The sequence below is a fragment of the Protopterus annectens genome, chromosome 6.part0 (assembly GCF_019279795.1).
Source record: "Protopterus annectens isolate FY-2018-M chromosome 6.part0, PAN1.0, whole genome shotgun sequence".
Lineage (NCBI taxonomy): Eukaryota > Metazoa > Chordata > Ceratodontiformes > Protopteridae > Protopterus > Protopterus annectens.
The window spans coordinates 1833163086-1833189138 of NC_056737.1; positions in this window are offsets into that span (position 1 = coordinate 1833163086).

The window sequence follows — 26053 nt, forward strand, 5'->3', positions numbered from 1 at the left end:
CCCACTGTAGTGTGATCTCCGAGTTGGTATGGGATCATAGGATCATAGGAGGTTACTAGGCTAATGGCCCTGGGGCCCTTATAAGCCTAGCCAAGAGTTTATCCCTAAAAAGAAACCTCAGTCAGCACCTGTCCCCCCTATCAGTGAGGGACACAGGTAGAAACCCTGAGACAAATTTGTGGTTTCCCATCCACTTATCAAGGTTGCGCTTGAAGAGAGTCAGTGAGGTGCTCTGTTAGACGTGCATGGGAAGTCTATTTCAGAGACGGGGCAGGCTCAGGGAGACAAACCTGTCTCTCCAGCAAGTTTTGTCCCTGTCGCATATTAGATTCAGGCCTTTTGAGCAGGTAGTGTGTGAGGAGTTAAACTTACAGATATAGAGCACCTCTAGAAGGGCAGGGTCCAAGACTGCCTTGTAGGTGAGACACAGATCACCCCTGAACACCCTGTATGATACCGAGTAGAGTGATAGTGATTTGAGCCTGTCTGCATGGGACAGGTGCTGGAGGCCATGGATTCTCTTTGTGAGGTATTTCAAAGGCCTTTCCAGATGGTGCAGATGTTTGGAGAGGTACATCCCAAACTGGGAGTTATACTCAATTATTGGTCTAATGAGGAAGGAGTATAGAGAGGTAGTAACCTCTTTTTATCTGGATGCAATCCCTTTACCTATGAGATGAACCAAGTAAAAGGATTTTCTGACCACTGCTTCTACATGATGGTTGAATGTGAGGTTATCAACCTGAGTGCCCAGGTGTCTCACCACAGGTTGTGTGCTTAGGGGGTTGCCATTGATGTGGTAATCAGAAGGGGTCATGTTTTTGCCGAATGGTATGATGATACATTTTTTTGCATTTAGCATGAGGCCATGACTTTGGCACCAGTCATTAGTTGCTGTGACACCCTCTTGCACTATGTTAACATCATTTGGGGAGTCAATGACAGCACCCAACTTACAGTCATCCACAAACTTGGTCAGCCACAGGCCTTTTGTCTTTGCCTGGACCTCTGAGAAATAGATGCCAAACAGTAGGGGTCCCAGGACAGATCCCTGGGGAACTCCACTAGTGACAGGTCTGCTATCGGAGGTGGAGGTGCCTATTTTGACTTTGAGGGTCCTGTCTGTGAGCCAATTGGCCAGCCACCTGATGAGATAGGGATTTACTCCAAGTTGTGTTAGCTTTTTGATGATGCCCGAGTGGGGGATTGTATCAAAGGCCTTGGTCAAGTCAAGGTAAGCTGTATGCACTGACTTTCCCTCTTCCAGGGCCTTGGTGACAGTTTCAAAGAAGTCAACCAGGTTCAACAGGCAAGATCGGCCCTTGACAAATCTGAACTGGGTGGGGTCAAGTGCTTGGAGATTGCCTATGTCCTTGTTTATGAGATCCATAATAATATGCTCCATGGCTTTACAAATCAGACTTGTCAAGCTAATGGGGTAATAGTTTCCAGGGTCAGTAGTGGCACCACCCTTGTGCAAGGGGGTGACAATGGCAGTTCTCCACTGCTGGAATGAAGCCTACAGGCTGTGGCTGACTAGGATGCTGAATGGTGAAGCCAGTTCTTGCTGGAGTTGGTGCAGAATATATCCTGGGATACTATCAGGTCCCATGGAAGTTCTGTTTTTTGGCTTGGATAGGGCCTGTAACACTTGATCTATGTAGATGTGAGGTGCGAGACAACTATCAGGGATGTTGAAAGGGCCTTTGATGGGGACAGAGGGGTGACGTTTGTGCTGAACCTATCTGCTAGCAGGTTGGCTAAGTCAACAGGATCAGTGTAAGTGATACTGTTAAGTACTAATTCAGAACAAGCCTGGGCTTTGCCACAGAGGTTCCTGACGTAACTGAAGAAGATTTTATGGTTTTCCATTGTTTTGGAGGCTAGTCTTGATTCATAATTGGCCTTGGAGGTTTTCACTAGTTATCTAATTTGCTTGTTGAGGCTAAGAAGGGAATTTTTGCCATTTGGAATTTGTTCCCTTTTACCCTTGGACAATACTTTCTTCCTTTTGTTGTAAAGCCTGTTGATAGAGGATGTTCACCAAACAGGTTTGTGTTTTCTTGAGGAGCAGGTTTTAGTTCTATTGGGTATGGCTGAGTCCATGCAGTTGTACAGGTGCTTGTATACTGCATTTGCTCTCTGCATCCTGTGGGGGGGGGGGAGGCAGTGGTGTGAAGCTACAGATACCCTCACTTAGTAGGTTGTAGTCAGTAGGTTGTAGTCAGCTTTTGAGAAGTTTTTTAGCTTGATTACAGCTGGGGGGGATAGAAACTTTGAATGAGACAGTGCGATCTGATCTCACCAGAGAGTGGTGCAGTGATCGCCCATGTTGGTGAGAACCAAGTTCAGAATGTTATCTCCCCTTGTGGGGGATAAGACGAGCTGGTCTAGTGTGTTAGAACTGATGAAGTCAAGAAATCATTGAGAGAATCCATTAGTGCAAGAAAAGTTCACCTAGTCTATGGTGGGGTAGTTGAAGTCACCAAGGATCAGGGTGTTAGGGGGTACCTTGATGGAGTCAAGTAGATCCAGGTAAGAGGAGTCGGTGTCCTGAGTCATGGAAGGGGGTCTATAGCTAGCTTATAACTTGGATGGGTGTCTTACCAACTGTCAGTTGCACATGGAGTAGTTACATATAGCTAGCAGGAAGTGTGTGTGTGGGGGGGGTTGATGAATGGCATGTCCAATGAAATGCCTTTCAATGGTGTGCATCTTCGATGATGTAATATAGACCCATATAATCATTACAATCATGCTGAAACTTTTGAGCTTCCTTATTTGTTAAATATCATTTTCTTTATGAATTATGGTGAAAACACTGAGTCGACATTTGTTGATGAAACTGGAATTTATCTTATGGGTACAGCTCATTCTTAAGGAGATTAGTTGGTGGTTGATGAATAGCTTGCAGAGCTGCATTTGAATCTTTTGTAGCTCTAGAATTAATATTCAACCCTGCAAATAAATCCCGCAAGGTTGGGTTTCCTGCACAGTTAATGACCTTGCTGTATCTCCATTCTGGACTGACATTTTGAACACAATAAAAAAAAAGAATATATAATAGGACTAGAAGCTGTGTAACTTCAAAAAATACAAAATAGGAAGTGGCTTCAACAAAACATTAACCAAAAAATAGCCTTTATCAGCTAATACTACTGAGAGTCCTGGTCTTAAAAATGTTATCATATTTCATCAGACTGATTACAAATGACATAAATTGTCATTAAGTAATTAAAGTAAGCTAAGATAGCAAATTCTTAAAAACTGCATTAACTATTCCAAGAATTTATCTGATGAGGTCCATAGTAAAAGATGCTATTGTAACTGTTGGTATAAGCCTTTTGGTTTAAGCACTTGGACTTCAGGCCAGTTGTTTTACATTAGGAAGGTTTGTGGTCTACACTCTTGTGGCAGGAGAGGTAGCTTACATCCTTCTAAATTGGGAATTGCTGGTTGAAGGCTTAGTGTGTCTGTTATTCTAAAAGTGTCTTAGTTTTGGCTTAAGCACTTGGGCTTCAGGCCAGTTATTTTACATTAAGAAGGTTTGTGGTCTAGACTCTTGTGGGAGGAGAGGGTAGATTCTGCCCTTCTGAGCTGGGAATTGCTGGCTGAAGGCTTACTGCTTATTTGAACTGTATCTTTCTGAAATTGGCGCACCTTGTTTGCTGTAGCATAGACTAGATTCAGACTTGCTAAATCTATCACTGTTTATATAACTTGAGCATTAATCCAGGCCATCTTTTTTTGGAGAGGGTTTTCCTGCACCCTAGTGGCAGGAGTGTGCAGTTAGAATTCGTCTGATTGAAGGTTGCTAGAACAGGGCTCAGGTTTGAACTTTTTTATTGATTAATTGGTTAATTTGTTTAAATCAGTTTGTTCTTATTTGCTACTGTTATATTTAAGAGTGTTTCTGTTCTCCTGTGCTAAATCAACCTAAACAGAGTTTAGATATCTTTGGCATAGTCTGATTACAGGTTTTGCTATATCCAGATATGTTTGTGTGATTCCTGTGTTCCTGCTACGCCATCTTGTGTTGGCCAGGGCCTGCCTACACTTAGTGGGAGTAAGTGAACTGGTTGGAAGTGGTCTGGCATAGGGTGCTTAGCTAAGAGCTCAGGGACAAGTGTTGATTGGTCAATTCCAGTGTTTCTATTTTACTGTAATTTTTGTGGTATTTAAACCCCACATTTGCATGGATTTGTGCTTGTTGCTTATCGTGCACCTCTGCTGAGCTGTTTTAACCCTTTGCAAGGTATCTCAGCTGCATTTTTTCCCTTAAAAGCACTGCTGTGTAAGCAAGGCCCTCACTTGCAGCTACTGCATTAATTTTAACCAGCCCTACTCATACTTATAGGTGCTGTTCTCAGATAGAACCCACTCTACTATGCCTGACCTGTCTTCCACATAAGAAACAGAAGGATGCTCCGTTTAAGCTCGCTCAACAAAGTCACAACTGAAAACAAAAAGATAAGCGATGCACCACACCGTAGAGCTTATCTTAGCGATTTATTCAAAACTGCAATGCGACAAAAACGACAAACAAATAGACAAAAGGACAAGGGCTTTCAGCTATTAAAGCCTTCTTCAGATGCACATTCAAAAATCACATCACAAGCTTAATATAAATCATATGCCAACCAATGACGAAAGACATATAAATATGCTGCCTTGTTCTAACCAATAAAAATACATATATAAGCACTTCATCAGCCAATATACTTCATTGTTCAAATGAGCTTAGTTAACAGGTAAAGGTGAAAATGTAAATCAAGCTTTACCTTCATAAATATCATTGGCTTTAACTGACGAATAGAAGTAAGAATGTAAATCAGGCTTCTCCTTCTTAGAAGTCATTGGTTTGCACCATGTAAACATAGAGAAACACTTGCCAATGGCATTTCTTAGTACTTTGTTAATTATAATACCTAAAAGTATACTTGCGCTTGTCCTTTTGTCTATTTGTTTGTTGTTTTTGTCGCATTGCAGTTTTGAATAAATCGCTAAGATAAGCTCTACGGTGTGGTGCATCACTTATCTTTTTGTTTTCTGTCTTCCACAGATTCTGACAACCATGGACTGACAATTTCCTATGATTTCTCCTGCTAGTCTGGTTGATATGGGCATCCTGAGACAGTGTAGCAACTGCCTTATGCACACAGACCACCCTCTACTGCTACCACCTAGGAACATAATATGTGAGAGATGCAATTACATTAAGAACCTAGAATCCTTGCTATCTCAGTCACAAGCTAGTACATCTGACACTAAGTAGGTTGTCTGTGCAAACACAACAAACACCACACCTCTAATACCACCCACACCTGTACAACACAATTCTACATATGCAAAGGTCCTCAACAAAAACATACCTAAACAAAAGAGACCTCCAAAGCAAAAACACACACACACATCACAACCCACACCACCAAGCACCAGACATGGTACACACGGCTGTGTCTCACAGCCTCTGAGGCCCAGCCACAAACCCAACATACTAATCATAGGAGTCTGTATTGTGAGATACACATATGTGCCCCTCACCAGGCTAGACAAGGAGAAAATCACGGTAGGTTGCTTGCCAGGTGCTGGAATCCACCATATCATGTACACACTCAAGTCTCTTAATAACAGGTACTGTTATGACTCTGTCATAGTCCATGTTAGTGTGAATGACTTGAGACATACCTCTCTGGACTATATGAAGAGAGACATGATTGAGCTTGCTGAATATGTATCCCAAGCAGGAATGTTCCTAACCTTAAGCAGCATCCTACCGTCACCTAAAATGATGCCTCAATACAACCAGAAAATGATTGACTTTAACAATTGGCTTAGTTTCTGGTGTCATTCTAAGGAGATCCACTACCTGCCACCCTAGGAGGACATGACTGACAGACCACGATGCTTTGTCAGAGATGGCCTTCATCTGTCTCCCCCGGGCGTCATGCTTCTGGCAAAGGCACTTGCCTCCCCCATTGTGCCTTTTTTAAGCAAAGTCATGAGCACAAAACTACCAACATGAAAAATTCTTCTAAATGAAATGTAAAGATCATGCTGCTAAATTCTAGAAGTTTTAGCATGAAACTGCACTCATTGTGAGCATTCCTCACCCTGGAGGATGCTGATATTTGTGCAGCCACTGAAACCTGGTTCAAAGCTGTGCAGAGCACCCCAGCCTTGCCAGGTTACTCATCCTACTATACTTTCAGACCCCAAAAGGAGGGCTACAAAGCCAAAGGAGGTGAAGTTTCAATATTTATCAAAGACATACACACCTCCAAGCTGGTCAAATGGTATGGCACACAGGAGATACTCCAAGTGCACTTAACTGTTGACAAAACACCTATTTAAATCATAGCTAGCTACAGACCCCCAACCATGACTCAGGATGTCCACTCTACCTATCTGGACTCTACCCTGATCCTGAGTGACTTTAACTACCCAACCATAGATTGGAAGACCCAAACATGAATGCCCAGAGATTCCTTCACTTCGTCAATGCAAATGCATTGGATCAGCTGGTTGACACCCCCATGATAGGTGAAAATATCCTGGACCTGGTACTAGCCAGCATGACTAGCCACTGTACATCACAATCATGTACAATGTCATCCTTCTTGGTAAGATCTGACCATAAAACAATCATTTTCGAAGTCACCATCTCCCCTGACTCTGCCCTTGTCAGGGTCAAACAAAAAAAAAAAAACTTTTCCAAAGCTGACTACAATCTACTGAGAGCAGGTATAAGCAGATTCACAGCCACCATCCCTTCAGTTGGAACTAGCACTTTTGTCCAAGACTACATCAAAAAACTATATGAGCACCTACATAGCTGTATGGACTCATCAATACCTGACAGGACCAAATCATCTTCCTCAATGAAGAGCTAACCTGTCTGGTGGACAGCAGCAATAAACAAACTCTATAATAAAAGGAAAAAATTGCTGTTCAGGACCAAGAAGGAGCAGGTGCCAAGCTGGAAGCAATCTCTCCTTTGTCTGAACAAGCAAATAAGGTCACTGGTGAAATCCTGTAAGGTTAACTTTGAGTCCAAATTGGCCTCATCCACTAAGGACAATCACAACTTTCTTCACATATGTCCACAATCTCAAAGGTAACACTCAAATCTGCTCTGACCTGGTGGTCAAGAACACCACATACAAAAACACTGTACATGTAGCCAACCTGCTGGCCGATAGGTTCAGTGAAAACGTCACCCCCCCCCCGTCCCCCCATCAGCAAACCAGGACATCCCCAGCACCTGCTCCCCTACCCTCATTGCCAGAGAGCAGGTCTTTAATGCTTTCTCAAAGGCAAAATATACAACCACCATGGGACCTGACAACATCCCTGGCTGCATCCTACATGAACTCAGGCATAAGCTCTCAGCTCACTTAGGCACCAGATTCCTTCACTTCGTCAATGCAAATGCATTGGATCAGCTGATTGACACCCCATGATAGGTGAAAATATCCTGGATCTGGTACTAGCCAGCATGACTAGCCACTGTAGCATCACAATCATGTACAATGTCATCCTTCTTGGTAAGATCTGACCATAAAACGATCATTTTCGAAGTCACCATCTCCCCTGACTCTGCCCTTGTCAGGGTCAAACAAAAAAAAAAAAACTTTTCCAAAGCTGACTACAATCTACTGAGAGCAGGTATAAGCAGATTCACAGCCACCATCCCTTCAGTTGGAACTAGCACTTTTGTCCAAGACTACATCAAAAAACTATATGAGCACCTACATAGCTGTATGGACTCATCAATACCTGACAGGACCAAATCATCTTCCTCAATGAAGAGCTAACCTGTCTGGTGGACAGCAGCAATAAACAAACTCTATAATAAAAGGAAAAAATTGCTGTTCAGGACCAAGAAGGAGCAGGTGCCAAGCTGGAAGCAATCTCTCCTTTGTCTGAACAAGCAAATAAGGTCACTGGTGAAATCCTGTAAGGTTAACTTTGAGTCCAAATTGGCCTCATCCACTAAGGACAATCACAAGACTTTCTTCACATATGTCCACAATCTCAAAGGTAACACTCAAATCTGCTCTGAACTGGTGGTCAAGAACACCACATACAAAAACACTGTACATGTAGCCAACCTGCTGGCAGATAGGTTCAGTGAAAATGTCACCCCCCCTGTCCCCCCATCAGCAAACCAGGACATCCCCAGCACCTGCTCCCCTACCCTCATCGCCAGAGAGCAGGTCTTTAATGCTTTCTCAAAGGCAAAATATACAACCACCATGGGACCCAACAACATCCCTGGCTGCATCCTACATGAACTCAGGCATAAGCTCTCAGCTCACTTAGGCACCATATTCAACCAAAGCCTGAGCACTGGCTTTATCCCAACCAAATGGAGGACAGCCAATGTCATCCCTCTAAACAAAGGTGGCGCGTGCACTGAGTAGGCCCATTAGTCTAACTAGCCTGATCTGCAAGGCCATGGAACGCATTATCATGGACCTTATAAACAAGGACATTGTCAACCTGCAAACTCTTGACCCCCCCCCCATGTTTGGTTTTGTCAGAGGGAGATCATGCCTATTAAACTTGGTCAACTTTTTTGAAACAGTCACCAAAGCTATGGACAAAGGGAAGATGGTGCATACCGCCAACCTTGACCAACTTGGGCATAATAGATAAACTCTTCCAGCTAGGCATCAACCCGTATGTTACCAGATGGGTAGTTAACTGGCTCACTGATAGAACCCACTCAGTCAAAATAGGGGAAGCCACCTCTAGTAGTAGACCCATAAAGAGTGATGTACCCCAAGGATCGTTTTTAGGGCCTCTACTGTTTGGGATATACTTTTCTGAGGTGCAAGCTAAAACCAGTGGTCTGTGGCTGACCAAGTTTGCAGATGACTGCAAGCTGGGGGCTGTCTTAAATTCCCCTTGTGATGTGAACATCCTCCAAGATAGCCTTACCCAAACTAATGACTGGTGCCAGGAGCATGGCCTCAAACTGAATGCCAAGAAATGCATCATTATCCCCTTTGGGGAAAATGGCATCCCCACTAACTATCACATTAATAACAATGTACTAAGCATGCAAGCAGTTGTGAGGGACTTGGGCACCCAGGTTGATAGCAACCTGACTTTTGACCATGTTGTTGTCTCAGTTGTACAGAAGGCTTTCTACATGGCCCATCTCATAAATAAAGGTATTTCATCCGGGAACAAGGAGGTCATAACATCCCTGTACTCCTCCCTTATCAGACCCATTATTGAGTACAATACCACCTTCGGCATGTACCTTGCCAAACACATGCAGCAGCTGGAGAGACCACAGAGGTTCCTGACCAGGAAAATCCAGGGTCTCAAACACTTCTCCTATACAGATAGGCTAAATGACCTGTCCCTCTACTCAGTCTCGTACAGACTGCTCAGAGGTGACCTGTGTCTGGCATATAAGGCCATCTCACACCCAGCCTTGATGGAGTTGCTGCATATCCATAAGTCAAAATCCACTTGGGCAACCCACATGCAAGGCCTAAACCTGGTCTGTGACATTAATAGAACTTGTTGGCAGGATAGATTTGTGTCCCAGAGAACCCATCACCTGAGGAATACACTCCCTATCCATGTTAAGCAGAGTACCTCTTTAGCCCTCTTTAAGAGGAACCTGGACAGCCAATGGGAAACAGATAATACACTCCTGGGATCCCACCTGTATCTCTGCTGGACAGGGGAAACAGGTGCTGACATTGTAGGAACATGGGCAAAATTCTTGACTAGGTTTATAAGGGCCTCTGGGCCAATAGCCTAGTATCATCCTATGAACCTAAGTAAGTTTCAGTCAACATTTTCTGTGGATGATTTAGTTTTTCTGTTAAAAGTCCATGCACCTACACTTCATTTTGGTATATTACTCCATACATTTTATAGACAAACTGCATTACTACTGGCACAAACACATCTATTCTGGCTAGTCATTTTATAGGACTAGAAGGTTAAATTCCATCTAAGAAGTTTTCCAATCCATCCACTTGCTCAGTGTAGACTTCTACAAAGGATTGTGATCTGAAACCACAGTGTACGTTCTGCCATACAGGTATGATTGTTGTTTTTGCAAAGCCCAGACTGCACACAGACATTCTTTCTGTATGGCTGAATAAGACTCCTCCTCGGGATTCATTCTACAATTCAAGTACACAATACAGTGCTCTTTTTCCTCTGGAAAAATGGCTGGGTACAGCACTCACCCCATTGCTATAGGCACCTACTTGTATAGCTTATTCTTGAATATAATCAGGAATGGCTAATACAGGGGTCCACTAAGAGTCTCCTTGAGTTCCTGCTCACAAGCTGGTGCCCAGACAACCTTATCTGATCTGTTTCTCCTGGTAGGGTCTGTGAGGGCAACAGCTATTGTAGTATACTGGGGAACAAATTTCCTATAGTATCAAGCTGTCCCTAGCAATTTCTGAACCTGTTTCTTGGTAGTATGGGTGGACCATGCTTGAACAACCTCAGCCTTGGCAGGTTCTGGCCTAATCTGTGACCCAGATAAGATACCCCTGCCATACCAACCCAATACTCTGTAGCCTTGATAATCAGCCCTGTCCCTTGCAATCTATCCAACACCTCTCTGATATACTACTAATGCTCATCCAATGATCAGTGATATGGCAATGTCATCCAGATCAGAAAGAGCATAATCGTCTTCTCCTACTAGGATGTGATTCACAAACCTCTGGAAAGTTACTCAGCATTTTTTCATAACAAAAGGGCTTTTTTGTAAATGTGTACAACCCACATTAGGGTCACAAACTCTCCCTATTTGCATTTGTCATAAGTACCAGTCAGAAACGTTTGCTCAAGTCATTTGTGATTAGATACTTAGCCCCCACACAGCTGCTCCAAGGCTTCATCTGTCCTGAGAATGGGGTAAACATCTGACTCTGTGTGCCTGTTCAGTTTCCTGTAGTTTACACAGAACGGGCTGATGATATCTTTCTTTGGTACCAGCACTGCTGGTGAGGCCCAGGGACTATTGGACTCCTGGATTCACTCCCATTTCCAACATGTACTTCAATTCCCATTATTCAATTCCTTTTTCATAGTTTGTCCTACTCTTTCAAGTATTCTGCAAGGATTTTGTTTGATGGGTTGGTGATGTCCTATCTCTATTTGGTGCTCCACCAGGTAGTTACACCCTGGCTTCCAGTAAAAAAAATCCCCACATTTCTGTAATAATGTTCAGATTTCCTGACTAGGGCTTAGTTGTCTAGAAAAGGTCATCACATCCACTGAGTTGTTAGACTGAGCATCACTGAGGAGGTCTGCCTCCAGACCCTTCAGCTCCTCTTACAACTCACTGTAGATATAAAGTATCAGAGCCTCTATGATATCACAAAAACAAATCTTCCAGGACACACCACGAGAACACTAAATTCTTCTAAAAAATGCGTTCTTTATTCCAATCGATAAAAGGATGTATAAGCGCTTTCACATGCGTCTTGCATGCTTCTTCAGATACAATTCAAAACATCTAACCTAGTTGCTTATATACATCTCATTATTAACAATCATTAAAACCGTTAAAACAATTATACTATTAAACCATAATTAACCCATCAACCAGAGGATTCTTCTATATTCATGATTTAATGCTATGCATTTTATTTTTCTCCCTTATAAAACTGGTAGCATCCACATACCTGAATGCAAAAACAAGGATAGCCTCATGTTCGCATGGTATAATTCATACATTTTTCATATATATCATGTTAAAAGCATTTTAATGCTTATGAGGATCAAAAACGAGCGGCATCTTCCTTCCTAACCTACTTATTGCAAATGGGGGCGGGACAAAACATACCCTGCTGGTGTGAAGCACCACCACTACTAAATGCGTCGTGCATTGAATATTCCTTTTACGGTATATTAATTCAGTTTAACATCTACCAGTAGAGCAACGATCAATCCATTACTCGGGAAATTCTCCCCCAAACCAGTCCTGTGCTTTCATTTTATCTCCCCTAGGAAACTAACATTGAGATCATATACATCAACAGAAATAATAATAAAAATGAACCTCTTGTGTACAAAGCACGACCCATCTCCTAAATCCTACCGTATTCATATCTGGTCATCCTAACATTAAAAACTTTTCATGTACATAATTAATAAAAACATTTTTTCAAGAAAATGGAATCCAAATCCAAATAGTGCCATCTTCTCTATGCTGTGTGTTATGAGCTAGAGCTTGACAGACATGTACATCCTTAATATAAAACTCCACTACTACATACATCTTACATCAAATATTCCTCTATCTAAAAAATATATATGTGTATATAAATACACACGATATATAATAAACATAATATCTACCTATTAACACCTCAATACCTTAGATAAAACGCACTTTTCATAAACGGTAACAATTGTCAACTAATAGGAATGGAAACCCATTAGATTATGTGAAGTGAAATATCATAATAAGATAAACTGAATTGAGAATAGACTGTAGTGCCCATTAAGACTTGGGCTTCCATCTACATATTTATTACTAACTTCTATGCCCCTATTCTCAACTCAACATTGACATATCATCGTATCAAATAAACATTCATAACAGAGGTTGCATACATATGTAAATAACACAAATAGGGCTATTATAGCCCGTTCCGATAGATCTAGTTTAGACAATATACATAGCTAAAACATCAGTTACCAGGATTAACATTAATTTCATACTCTATTCATTTTCATTAGGTAACATTCATAGCCCTACTGTCCAACATCTAGGAGTACATCTTCCATAGTTCCTACTGGGCTTAGACTAATATTTATAGTATTAGTGAATACAGACAGTGTATAATGTATTTAGAGAGTAGATTATTTTAGCCTCTATGATATGATAGAACTTTATTATATTAACATGTCAGATCGAGCATCACTGGGGAGTTTTCCCTCAAGACCTTCCAACTCCTCCTACAACTCACTGCAGATATTACGTACCAGGGCCTGTATGACGAGATAGAGCTTTATCATGTTAACACAGTAAAGTTTGTGCTTTGGTCTCCTGCCATGCAACTCTAGCATGTCACTACCATCACCATTTTCAGGAAAGGGCCCTCCCAGTTTGCTTGCAGTTTCTTGTGTTTTACAGGAATAAGTCCTGTCACCTGTTGCCCTACAAAATACTCTATAGCTCAAGCTGTCCTATCATACCACACCTGTTGCTGCTGTTATGCCTGGGCTAGGTGTTCCTAGGCCATCTGCATTAACTCCCTAAGCCTTGTCCTTAATGTTTAGAACATATTTCACAACAGCCTTTTGTGGGAATCACACTCACTCTCCATCCCATCAGGAATTAAATCCAGGAGCCCCCTAACCCTGTGACCATACAGTAGTTCAAATTGCGAAACATTTGTGGATTTTTGGGGGTACCTCCTTGTATCAAAAGAGAAAAGTGGGGTAGCTACTTGTCCAATTCCCTCTTGACCTGGTCTGTAAATACCATCAACATGGTTCTCAGTGTAGTGTTTAATCCCTCCATCAGACCATTTTTCTGTGGATGGTAGGGGATAGTCTTTAGATTCTTTGCCCTTCATCACTTCCATATGCAAGCCAACAGGTCTATCATAAAGTTGCCATCTTTATCCATTAGAATTTTCCTGTGAAAACCTACCCTGATGAAAATATCTAACAAATCATTTGCTACCTTCCCAGCTCCAATGGAAGACATAAACATTTCTGTGTACCTAGTGGCATAATCCACCAGTACTAGGGTATATCTCTTATGTATGGAACTTGGTGTACCTAGAGATCCTACAATATCCATAGCTAAACAGCTGTCCTCAGAAAGAATTCCTCAGTAACAGGCAAAGGCGTAAAAGCAGCCTTGGCTTTGTCTCCAGTCTTACCAACCTTCTGGAACTGCTCACACGTCCTGAAGTACCTTGCTGCATTATTTGCAATCCCAAGCCAGTAAAAATTCCACATAAGCTGTCTTTTAGTACACTTTATGCCCATATGGCCTGCCAAATAAAAATCATGGGCTATGGCCAGAAGCACCAGTCATCAGCCCTGGGTACTACCAAATGCTGTATTACTTCTCTCTGAAGCCCTCCTTCAAGGGTCCATTCCCTTTATAACAATCTTTTCTTACTGTATATAGACTGTCTCTGACCTTGAGGACTTGGACCCTCCTTTGCTACATCCTTCATGTCCTGTAATGTAGGGTGTGAGACCTGAGCCTGACTCACTCTCCTTGGTGCTTCTCCTCAGCTTCTCTTCCAAAGAAAGTCTGATATCATCTACCAGTGGTGCCTCAAGTTCTGGCTGACTGCTATTATTTACCTCCCCCTAGAAGTATCACCTTCAAAGGGAAGTCTAGTACCTTTCAACTGCTGTGGCTCAGACCCTGGATCACTGCTATTGACCAGCTCCCCCTCTATAGTAGCCACATTACCAGCCCCACATAGACAGGTGTGCTCTGACTGGGTCTCCAAAAAGCAAGCTCTGATTGACTAAAAGATCTGCAAGCATTTCAAATGTGGCAACCTTACATTCACTCACTCATCTGTGAAAATAAGTGAATTTATGCAATATATTCAATCACACCTTCATCTTCCTATCTCCTGTATTCTCTAAACTTCTTTTTGTACAACTCTTGTGCCAATTTAAAAAAAGGAGGCAAACATTCCTTTAACCACTAGCAAGGTTTAAGCAATCAACATTACTAAGTTTAGACACTGTGTTCAATACTTTATCGGTGAGCAAGGGAACTAAAAACTTAACTCACTGCCCTTGGTCTACTTGGTGCTAAATGCACACTATCACAAAGGCCCTTATAAAGCTATCTAAATCATCTCCTTTCTTTGTGTCGAGGAAAACAATTTGTACTGAACTTGGCTTCTTGGAAGTGATCACCCTGTAATGATTATGTGTTTTTGGCATTTGATGACCATCTCCTTTTCATGCCAGCTTTGCTTTTCTCTTTCCTCTGTTTCTACCTGCTCTCTCTACACATCTAGACATTGCACTTGCTTGGCTGTTTCAAATTCCATATCAAGTGACAGTCACTGTAATTACAATTGGGCTTTAAAGTCTTCTTGGGATGGTACCAATAGTCCTTTCCATGCCTCCTACATACTCTCTCTCAATACTGCATTGTGTGCAAGGCTACCACCATCTCTTGTCTGGATGCACTGGCCTGCTGAATTACTTTGCTTTATATTCTTTTATCATCTGGGCCACTGACATTTTAGCATGATTGTCAGAAGAATTTATTTTGTGCTTGTTCCTAACTAGCTGAATAAAATATAAAATAACTGCTGCTGCTGACAACCAGATCTCTATATATTTCACCTTGTGTCTGTGAGGGTCAAGACATACACCCACCAACACACACACACACGCACACACACACACACACACACACACACGCACACGCACACGCACACACGCACACACGCACACACACACACACACACACACACACACACACACACACACACACACACACACACACACACACACAATTCCCAGGGAAGGCAGGCAGAATTGTCCAGTTACCCACAAATTTCTTCCTGGCTTGGTAGTACTGCCACCACCCTGTAATAGCCAGGGAGTTCCAGTTATCTGCTGATCTTAAATTAAGCCAAATATGAACTATACCAATTACTCTTTTTCTCTGGTAGTATTAGGCATATAACTGCACTGTTTTGTCTTTTAAGTGATCTAACCTTTGAAATTAAAGCCTAGTTGTCATTTTGTTAGAGAAATAGAGAACCAACATGAGTTAAATGAGTTCTGATTACTTCCAAGTGGGGAATGGCTTCAGTTAATTGCTTTTGTTCTCTAATATCAAGAAAGATTTAATTGTCTTCAACTTTTGTTTGTGTCAGTATCAGGCTATCCAACAAGAGGCTAAGTGGCTTAAATTCTCACTATCCCACCTTGCTCCTTGTTGTGATTTTAAACCCAGTGTCTCTCTTTTTGTTGTCCCTTATGTTAATTTGACCAGAAAACTTCTTTCATCCATTTTCATTGGTTGGTGTTATTAATTACAAAAGTACTATTTCTGAGGACACTCTAATTTACACTAAATACTTTCATCCTCCATTTGTTTTCCATACGCAAGCAGAAAAATGCATCTTCATTTTCCAACCATGGCTGTAGCCACCTTGATTAAAATGTTTACTGACAATCACCTCCTATTTTAACAAACTGAAAGAGTGTGTTACTGAACCTAACATTGTTAAATGGAAAAAAAATGTATAAAAGAATTTCCATCAAATCTGTCAGTGAGCCAAATTACTCTCAGTATTGTCTGTCAAATCATATCATGTCAGACAAGCCGCCAAATGAAGCTTACTCATTATAATAAATGAGAACACAATAGACCCACTAGGCATATGTGCCTCTTTTCAGGTGAAATTTAAGCATACTATCTTAATGACTTGGTCACACAGTAGGCACATGAACACTTACCCGTGGTGCTGCGGTAGCATTGTCACCTCACAGTAAGACGCTGTCTGGTTCAATTCTCAGCTAGAGCATCTTCTGCGTGGAGACATGCATGAATGGGTGTACCTTCGTTGAAGGTTGTGCGTCAGGCCTGGCAAGCCGGTACGTAAAAATCAACTGCCAATCATTAGCGAACCGGAGTTCTGCTGTGGCAGAAAGCCGAAAGACACAAAAAATTTATTTATATAGACACAGACACACCCATGCATATATATAAAGTTCAGTCATTGCCCATAGTGACAAACAATGTGCAGATAAATAAGAGCACAACTGAGTTAAAAATAATGACACACAGTAGAAACATTATACCAACATTTTAGACATATATCAGAAAATATTTGTATTTAATGTAATCTTCTGCATTAAACTGCCAAGACAGACATATTATTTGTCTGTTGCAAATGTATGGATGAAAAAGAAAAAAAAATGGAAAATGGATTCTAGAATGCATGATGTAACATCACAGAAATATTGTTATCAGTTGGGCTTTCAGACGATAGACAGCACAGTTAAGAGTTGGGAGATACTGAGTTTTTACATTGTTTCACTTTTAGGGAAGTGGGAGCATCATACATGAAGCTCTTAGAGATTGGTTTCAACATTCAGTAGGAAGTAAAATGCTTACTGTATAACCAAGTCATTAAGAGAATACTGTTAGATTTCCCTTGAAAATAAGTACTTATGGCTAGTGAGTCCACCTACTTGTCAAATATGCAAAAAAGAAAAGGTAGAAAAAAAGAAAAGAAAGTAGAGTTGTATAAGCTTAACTTATAATAATAGATGTTTGAATGGTAACTGCTCCAGTAGTCTTAGCTACAAGGATTATATCCTGCCAAGCTTTAGGGCACTTTCCATGCACCCAGACTGTCAATCAGCTGAAGCTGAGTTAACTAAAAGACAAGTTTGGGCATGAAGAGGCTGTGCCCTGAAAGGACAAGGCTAGGAATAACAAAAAAATGAATGTCCACACTCTGGTATAAAAAAAAACAAAACAAAAAAAACAAAACAAAAAAAAAAAAACAAGGGAGGTGGAGGGAGGGAGTGGCTACTGCTGCAGTAAACATTCAAACGTATACTTTTATACATTTACAAAAACACACAAAATAAACTAGTAACAAAAAACTAAAACTGGGAGGAGTCAGAAACCACACTGTTTATTAAAATATGTTATGCACTTTTGTCCTGGTCACTGGACTTCCTCAGAACTAAACACCAAATTAGACTCAAAGTTTATATAACCGAATACAATCACATGGTTTTTGATGAATTGATTAATTAGAAAAGTTAAGTTCATTAATTAAACTAATAAGTATAAACTCAATGTAAGCACATTATGGAAGGGTCCACCTTCATGAAAGCAGATAAAGGGACTGGGGTGGTTATTATGGAAATTGCAAAATACAATGAAGCAAAGTTATCTTTGTTAGTTGATTCTAAGAATTATAAAAAAGTGTTTAAGGATCAAGTTAGACAGACTTTTCAATATGCATATTTCTCTCTTTTGGATTTATTACATCAAGGGTACATTTCCATAGATTTATTTAAATTTTTGTCAGTTGATCTACCACTACTTGGAATTTTATTTGGTATACTGAAAATACATAAAAATTTGGTGGGTCCTCCCTTTAGGCCGGTTGTTTCTGCACCATGTACTAAACCATTAATATCTCAATTTATTTATATGCAGTGTTAAATTCTGTAGAACAAAATAGTGCTTGTTATTTAAAGGATTCATGGAGATTTTAGATGATTTGAAAAATTATTCCTTTAGTGGTAATGAAACATTTCTTTGTTCTGTTGATGTATGTTCTTTTTATGCTTCAATCAGACAAGAAGAAGGGTTAGAATTTGTTAGACTTTTTTTTAGTAAATATGCTAGTCATATTGATTGGGATATTTGTAACATTTGTCTAGTGTTGGAATTAGTTTTAGGTAACAATTATTTCCTTTTTAAAAACAGTATTTTCCAACAGATTAGTGGTGTAGCAATGGGGGCACAAGTTGCCCCTGCTTTCGCTAATTTAGTAGTGTTGGTGGGAACATGAATTTTTAATGAATTTATCAAATTTCAAGTTCATCAGTTTTTATAAAAGATAGATTGACAATTTGTTTTATATTTGGACTGGCGACATAGGTTCTTTTGAAGAATTTCTTCAGCAAATTAATAATAGTGTTGAATGGTTGATATTTGAAATTAGTGATGAAGGAACTACTGTTCACTTTTTGGACATTGAGGAAACTTTGGTTAAAAATGAAAAAAGTTTCAGAGCAATATTCATCATAAGAAAACTTTTAGGAATAATTACCCTCTTTTTTATAGTTATCACCCTGACTTTATGAAATTTAATACATTTAGTGGTTAGGTTGTAGGATTAAGTAGGCTAATTAGTGATGATAATAATTTTATTCACAAAGTGGAAATGCCTATTTATTTATTTACAGCTTGTGGGTATCCGTTTAACAAACAAATAGTAATTGCTGACAATGTGATAAAAGACAGAGCAATTAAATTTCCACCAATTCTTAAGACAGGATTTACTTCTAAAAGGTATTATTAAGTTCTAATAATGAAATTAATCATGAATATAACTGTTCATTTCAAATACCTATTAGTATTGATGCTCTGTTAATTCAGATCATCATTTCCAACAACTTGAAAATTATTTTTGGAAACCAAGAACTTTGCCAGATAGTTGGGTCTACTCCTAACTTTATTTTCAAAAGAACTAAAAATCTGAAACAAATTTTAGAACATCATGGTTTACAACAACAAAATAATGTAAATAATGAGAAATGGGGGACTTTTGCTTGTCAGAAATGCTCTTATTGTAGATATATTTTGGCTGTTAACAGTTTTTATTTTAAGCACATTAATTACATGTTAGTAGCCAAAGAAAGATATGACTGTCAGAGTTAAGGGTTAGTTTACCTTGTTTGTTGTTCAAATTGTGATTGTTTTTATGTAGAAAAAACTACAAAAAAGTTACCTGATAGGATCAAAGAACATGTTTGTGCTATTAAATGAAAAGATATGACTAATTCCTTGGCTGGACATACATTAGTTTGCACTAATTTTAGAAAATTTCAATTTCTAGTTATAGAAAAAGTTGATAAATATAGATTTATGGATGGTTTTAATAAATATTTAGAATATCTAGAGCTGAAATGGCAGTTTTTTTAAGAGCAGATGTTGCTCCAGGTATTAATGACTGCATTTCAAAGTTTCTTAATTTATAATAGTATTTAATGTGTAAATAATATGTAGTTTTTTATAGGGTTTATTACACATGATTTTATTTTGCATTGGTGTAATTTTGTTATTCTTAATTGTTTAATTCTGATTTGTGGATTTAATTGTGATGTTACAATTTGTTATATTTAAATAGCAGTATGTAAGTGGTAAATGGTATTCTGAAGAAGTTCTTATATGGGAAAGAATGAAAGCACTTAATAAAGTCTGTTGTTTTAATACTTGGTGGCAAGACTTGTATTGTACTGGAGATTAGTGTGTTTTCTTATGAGATGAATTTTGTTGTTTTTTTGTTTTTTAGTGAGCACTTTTAGCATTTCGCAGTACAAGGAGTTACATTTCACATTCTTTACAGTTTTTCAGTTGCAAATGAAGATTGTCAGCTGTCCCAGAATGGAAGAAGGAGGTGACACTAACTTGGATCTGACGATCTATCCAATACTGGAAGAAATTTTAAAGTTGACCAAAGATCTTAAAGAAATAGTCACGAAGGCACAGGTAGTGTTTCATTATGCTTACAGGAGTTTCAGAGCCTGCCAAATGTTTGGGTGTTCTGGAAACAGTTCCGATGATTTTCGTCAGATGAGGAGACTATCATTGGGGATGTCGTTTTTTCAACAAGAAAGGATTTGGGTACTATTACAAATTTCCTTAATTCTAACAAGTGAAATCCATTTGCAGATATTAATGGTATGGCGCAGGACTTGAGGTATGTTGAGCCAGATGTCATGGATTTTTAGACTGCCTTATTTGAACTAGAATGTAAAGTTTTAAAATTAACATGTTTAGAATTGGAAAATCCTTATCAGAATAGATGTCGTGAGCTTACTATAGTACTGTTAGGCTTAAGAGTTTTTGCATTTCCTAACAGTATTAAACAAGATGATAATATTTTTAAAGAGATTAGTAGCATGTATAATAAGGCAGGTTTGGAAGTGATATGATTATTGACTGTATGGAACAATGACAAAATGAGTTTATTGAAAGAACATGTTTTGTCTCTAGACTCTAAAGTTGTTAAACATCCGTCATTTAGATTATCTCACTATTTATATGACAGACTGATTTCCAAAGCAGATAAGCATGTTATCATCATTGTGAATAAGAAAAAGATTATGAGAGACATTGCTTTATATCAGAGAGGACAGACATTTTTATCAAAAAAGGGCAAGAATAAGAATATTACAGCTCAGACGTTTAATCAAACAAATGGTAGTAATATAAGGGAAAAATGCACACTTGACAACTTGATTCTTTCTCAGCAAAGTCTGATGTGGATGGACATGTTATTAGAGAATCTAGACAACAGACTGGTGATAATGTAACATCACCTTTGTCTATTAGTAATGTTGTTTTATCAACTTCTTGTATCTCCAATAATTTTGGGGTGGATGGTGGCCATGTTAGATCTGATTCCTCTAGTTCTGATGGTCTTGGTTCCCCTTTTCCCATCCCAGTAGTAAGAGTGGACAGCTCACCCCCTTTGGGGGACAGGCAAGTGGTTGTTGGGAAAAAGTAGAGGAAGGACAGGGGACGCTAGTCTTACAATGGCAAGTTTTTAATCTTACTAGTAAAAGTTTTTCAGAAAAAAGAATTGAGTGTACGCTCTAAGAGGTTTATGTTTAAAACTACAAAAGGGCTTTTATTACCAAAACATTGTTTGATTTTAAGTTATTAATATTAATTAAAAAATTAAATTTAAAATATGTTTTAATGGTGTAAAGCTGAGTGTTAAGTCAGAGTCTTATAAAAAAACAAGTTTAGTTACCCCTCCATTAATTAATATGTTAAATATTTTTAATCATTATGTGAATCTGAATTGTATAATTTGATGAGAAAACCTATTAGTCCAGAAGGATTTCAACATTTTTTAATATGGATCAGGATGAATATCTTCCATTAAGAAGTTTAAAGAGTTACACTAACTATAGATTCATGAAAACAGATAAAGGGACTGGGGTGGTTATTATAGAAGTTGCAAAATATAATGAAGCAATGTTATGTTTGTTATCTGATTCTAAGAATTAAAAAAGTGCCTAAGAATCAAGTTAGGAGGAGTTTTCAAGATGTGAATTTCTCTCTTTTGGATTTATTATATCAAGGGTATATTCCCATAGATTTTTTAATTTTTTGTCAGTTGATCACCCACAAGTTGGAATTTTTTTGGTATGCCAAAAAACATAAAAATTCTGTGGATCATCCCTTTAGACCAGTTGTTTCTGTACCACGTACTAAAACAGTTAATATTTCAGTTTATTTTGATGCAGTGTTAAATCCTGTAGTACAAAACAGTGCTTGTTATTTAAAGGATTCATGGAGTTTTTTTTTGTTGATGATTTGAAAAATTATTCCTTTTGTGAAACATCTCTTTGTACTATTGATATATGTTCTTTGTATATGTCAGTCAGATAAGAAGAAGAGTTAGAATTTTTTAGCATTTTTATTAGTAAATATCCTCGTCATTTTGACTTGGGTATTAATAACATTTGTCTATTGTTGGAATTAGTTTTAGGTAATGATTATTTTCTTTTTAATAACAGTATTTTCCAACAGATTAGTGGTGTAGCAATGGGAGCACAAGTTGTCCCTGCTTCGCTAATTTAGTAACGTGTTGGCGGGAACATGAATATTTAATGAAGTTAGCAAATTTCAAGTTTGTCAGTTTTTATAAAATATATATTGTTGATTTATTTTTTATTTGGACTGGAGACCTACATTTTTTTGAAGAATTTCCTCAGCAAATTAATAATAGTGTTGAATTGTTGAAATTTGAAATTAGTGATAATGGTACTACTGTTCACTTTTTGGACATTGAGGTAAGTTTGGTTAAAGATGAAAAAAAGTTTCAGAGTAACATTCCTCGTAAGAAAACTTTTAGGAATAATTACCTTCATTTTGATATTTATCACCCTGACTTTATGAAATTTAATATATTTAGAAGTCAGGTTGAAAGATTAAGTAGGCTAATTAGTGATTATAGTTTAATTCACAAAGAAGAAGTGCCTATTGGTTTATTTACAGCTCGTGGGCATCCTTTTAACAAACTAATAGTAATTGCTGGCAATGTGATAAAAGATAGAATAATTACATTTCCACCAGTTCTTAAGGCAGAATTTACTTCTAAAAAGGTTTTATTAAGTTCTAATAATGAAATTAATCATGAATATAGCTGTTCATTTCCAATACCTATCAGTATTGATGCTCTGTTAATTCAGAACATAATTTCCAACAACTAGAAAATTATTATTGGAAACCAAGAACTTTGTAAGATAGTTGGGTCTACTCCTAACTTTATTTTCAAAAGAACTAAAAATATGAAACAAATTTTAGAACATAATGGTTCACAACTAAATAATGAGAATAATGAGAAATGGGGGGCTTTTGTTTGTCAGAAATGCTCTTATTGTAGGTTTATTTTGTGTGTTAACAGTTTTTATTTTAAGCACATTAATTACATATTAGTAGCCAAAGAAAGATATGACTGTCAGAGTGAAGGGTTAGTTTACCTTCCTTGTTGTTCAAATTGTGATTGTCTTTATGTAGAAAAAACTATAAGAAAGTTAACTGATAGGATCAAAGAACATTCATGTGCTATTAAAAGAAAAGATAGGACTAATGCCTTGGGTAGACATGCATTAATTTGCACTAATTTTAGAAAATTTAAATTTCGAGTTATAGAAGAAGTTGATAAAAATAGATTTGTGGATGGTTTTAATAAATATTTAGAATATCTAGAGCCGAAACTGTAGTTTTTTTAAGAGTGGATAGTGCTCCAGGTATTAATGACTGCATTTCAGTTAAACATTTCTTAATTTATAATAGTATTTAATGTATAAATAATATGTACATTTTTATAGGGTTTATTACACATGATTTTAATTTTCATTGGTGTAATTTTGTTATTGTTCTTAATTAATGTTTAGGATTTAATTATATTTAAATTAATATTTTTTTTGTTTGTTTTCTTCACTGTAACTGTTGATGTGCTGCATACCACTGTAAAAACATGTCTTTTGTAATTTGTGTGTATACTGATCATGTCTAAATAACTAAATGTATCTGTAATTTTTCTTTGTGGAGCTTTTCTCCCCGGGCCTCTGCTGAAAAAGGTCCTTTTGGGCTCAGTCAGACACCCCCGGTTAACAAATGTAAAATAAAAATAAAAAATAAATAATAATAGTGATGTCACGATTTGTTATATTTAAATGCCACTAAGCAAGTGGTAAATTGTATTCTGAAGAAGTTCTTATATGAGAAAGAATGAAAGTGCTTAATATATTCTGTTGGTTTAATACATGGCTGTAAGACTTCTATTGTGCTGCGGATTAGTGCGTTTTTTTCAAAACCCCAAATCTGTCCCTGCATCTTCCTGGTCAGATTCAGAATCTTGAATCTCTTCAGAAAAGGAGGCATCCCCCTTTATTTTACATGTAAGCACTCTACAAGAAGTATTAATAGCCTTAATCAAACCTTGAGACAGTACCAGTAAACTACTCCTATCCAAATGAATTTGAGGAGGAGTAGATACATGCTTAGTTTTCTGTTTATTTTTGACAGAAAAAATGGGAACAACCATGTTACTAATGGAAGCTGCTACTTCTACAGGGATGGGCACAGCATTCTGAAACAATTAGGAAACTTTTCTCATTCCCTGTCCTAGGACTGACAAGAGTGACTCCTTCTTGCCCACTGAGGGGACCCCAACAGCTGCCAAAGATGTAGCTAACCCCTCGGCCATTGTGGCTGTAGGTGCTACACCAGAGGGATCTGGGGTAAAAGATGAGTGGTTTGAGGTACAATAAATAGAGACAGCAGAGTCACCCACATGTGGCTGAGGCAAATTGCTAGCCTTCTGTGGTGGTGGATGGAAGAAGTACTGACCATGGGAGTTTCAATCTGTCCCATGATCAAGCCGAAAATGGTGCCTCTATTTTGTGGAAAATAAGCAACAATACCAGTAAAACTATCAGCCCAAAAAGTTACTTTTTTTTTTACAGAAAAAAAAAACAAGGAAAAAGCACTTTCAAACACTATGGCAGCTCCACAACCTTAAAATAAATACAATTTCTCCAAAGAAAAATAGTTTATCAGTTAGATAACACTGAATTTAAATTGGCAGAAATGAGTGCTACATTTAAAATACATTACAGTCTTGAGACAATCCATTAAAACACAACCGTCACAGCTTTAAAATAACTTTCCTGAAGAGGAAGTGATAAAACATCGGTATAAAATAAGAATATGGAAGTTTTTTTTACCCAAAGGGAACTAATCTGCTCAGCTAAGGAAAGCACAAGCCAATAGCCAATCCTCAAAAGCCTCAGAGAAGTGTACTCTTCAGCGGCAGTAAAGCTCTGAAGGGCTTCACACTCAAAGTTGTCTTTTAGACATCTCAGCTTGAGCTGATTGGCAGTTTGGGCATGTGGAAGGTACCCTGAAACTTTGGAAGCTGGCAGTCTATTATATCCTTGGCAGAATATAATCCATCCAGCTAAGACTACTACAGCAGTGATTAATATGAAGAACATTCTTGGAACTGATTAATTTGTATTGACATCTATTTTATTGTGTAAGTTATTGGGAGTGATTTGGTTCACTGAATGATTTGATGGGGGCTTGCTTCCTGTAAAAGCACTTTACAATGATCGCCTGTACACTAAAATCAGTCTGATTCAACTGGCTTCTCATTCTGTGTAGTTATATCTGTTGCTAAATATCAAAGTTATATGAATGAGATATTGTTTGCTTAAAGAACTGTAGAGATTTTGTGAGTTTTCTTATAAACAGAAGTCTAGATATAGTTACATATGGGAAAAGTGGTATCTCACTTGCAACAGCATGAGAGATTACAGAGATTCCTCACAAAAAGAATACAGGGAGTAAACAAGTCCTGTGTGGGCTGTCTCAAAGCCCTATCCCTGTATTTGGTCTCCTACAAACTGCTGGGTGGCACTCCAAAACTAGCTTACAAGATATCCATCAATCACATACTGAAGGATTTGTTGCACATCCACATAACAATTAGAAATACCTGACATAAGGGCCTAAGCTACGCCTGCAACATAAATAGGACATCTTGAAGGGACAGGTATCTGTCTCAAAGATTAGCCCTTTTCTAGAAGAGGCTTTCCATCCTTGTGAAGCAAAGTTCATCCTTGACCCTATTTAAAAGTAATTTGGACTAAGAGATGAGAAATTGCTAATTTACTCCTGGTTTGGCAGCAAACCTTTATCATCATCATTCCCATAACTGTAAAATCCCTTAGGGTATTGGTTCATGTTAACAGTATCTTTTTAAAT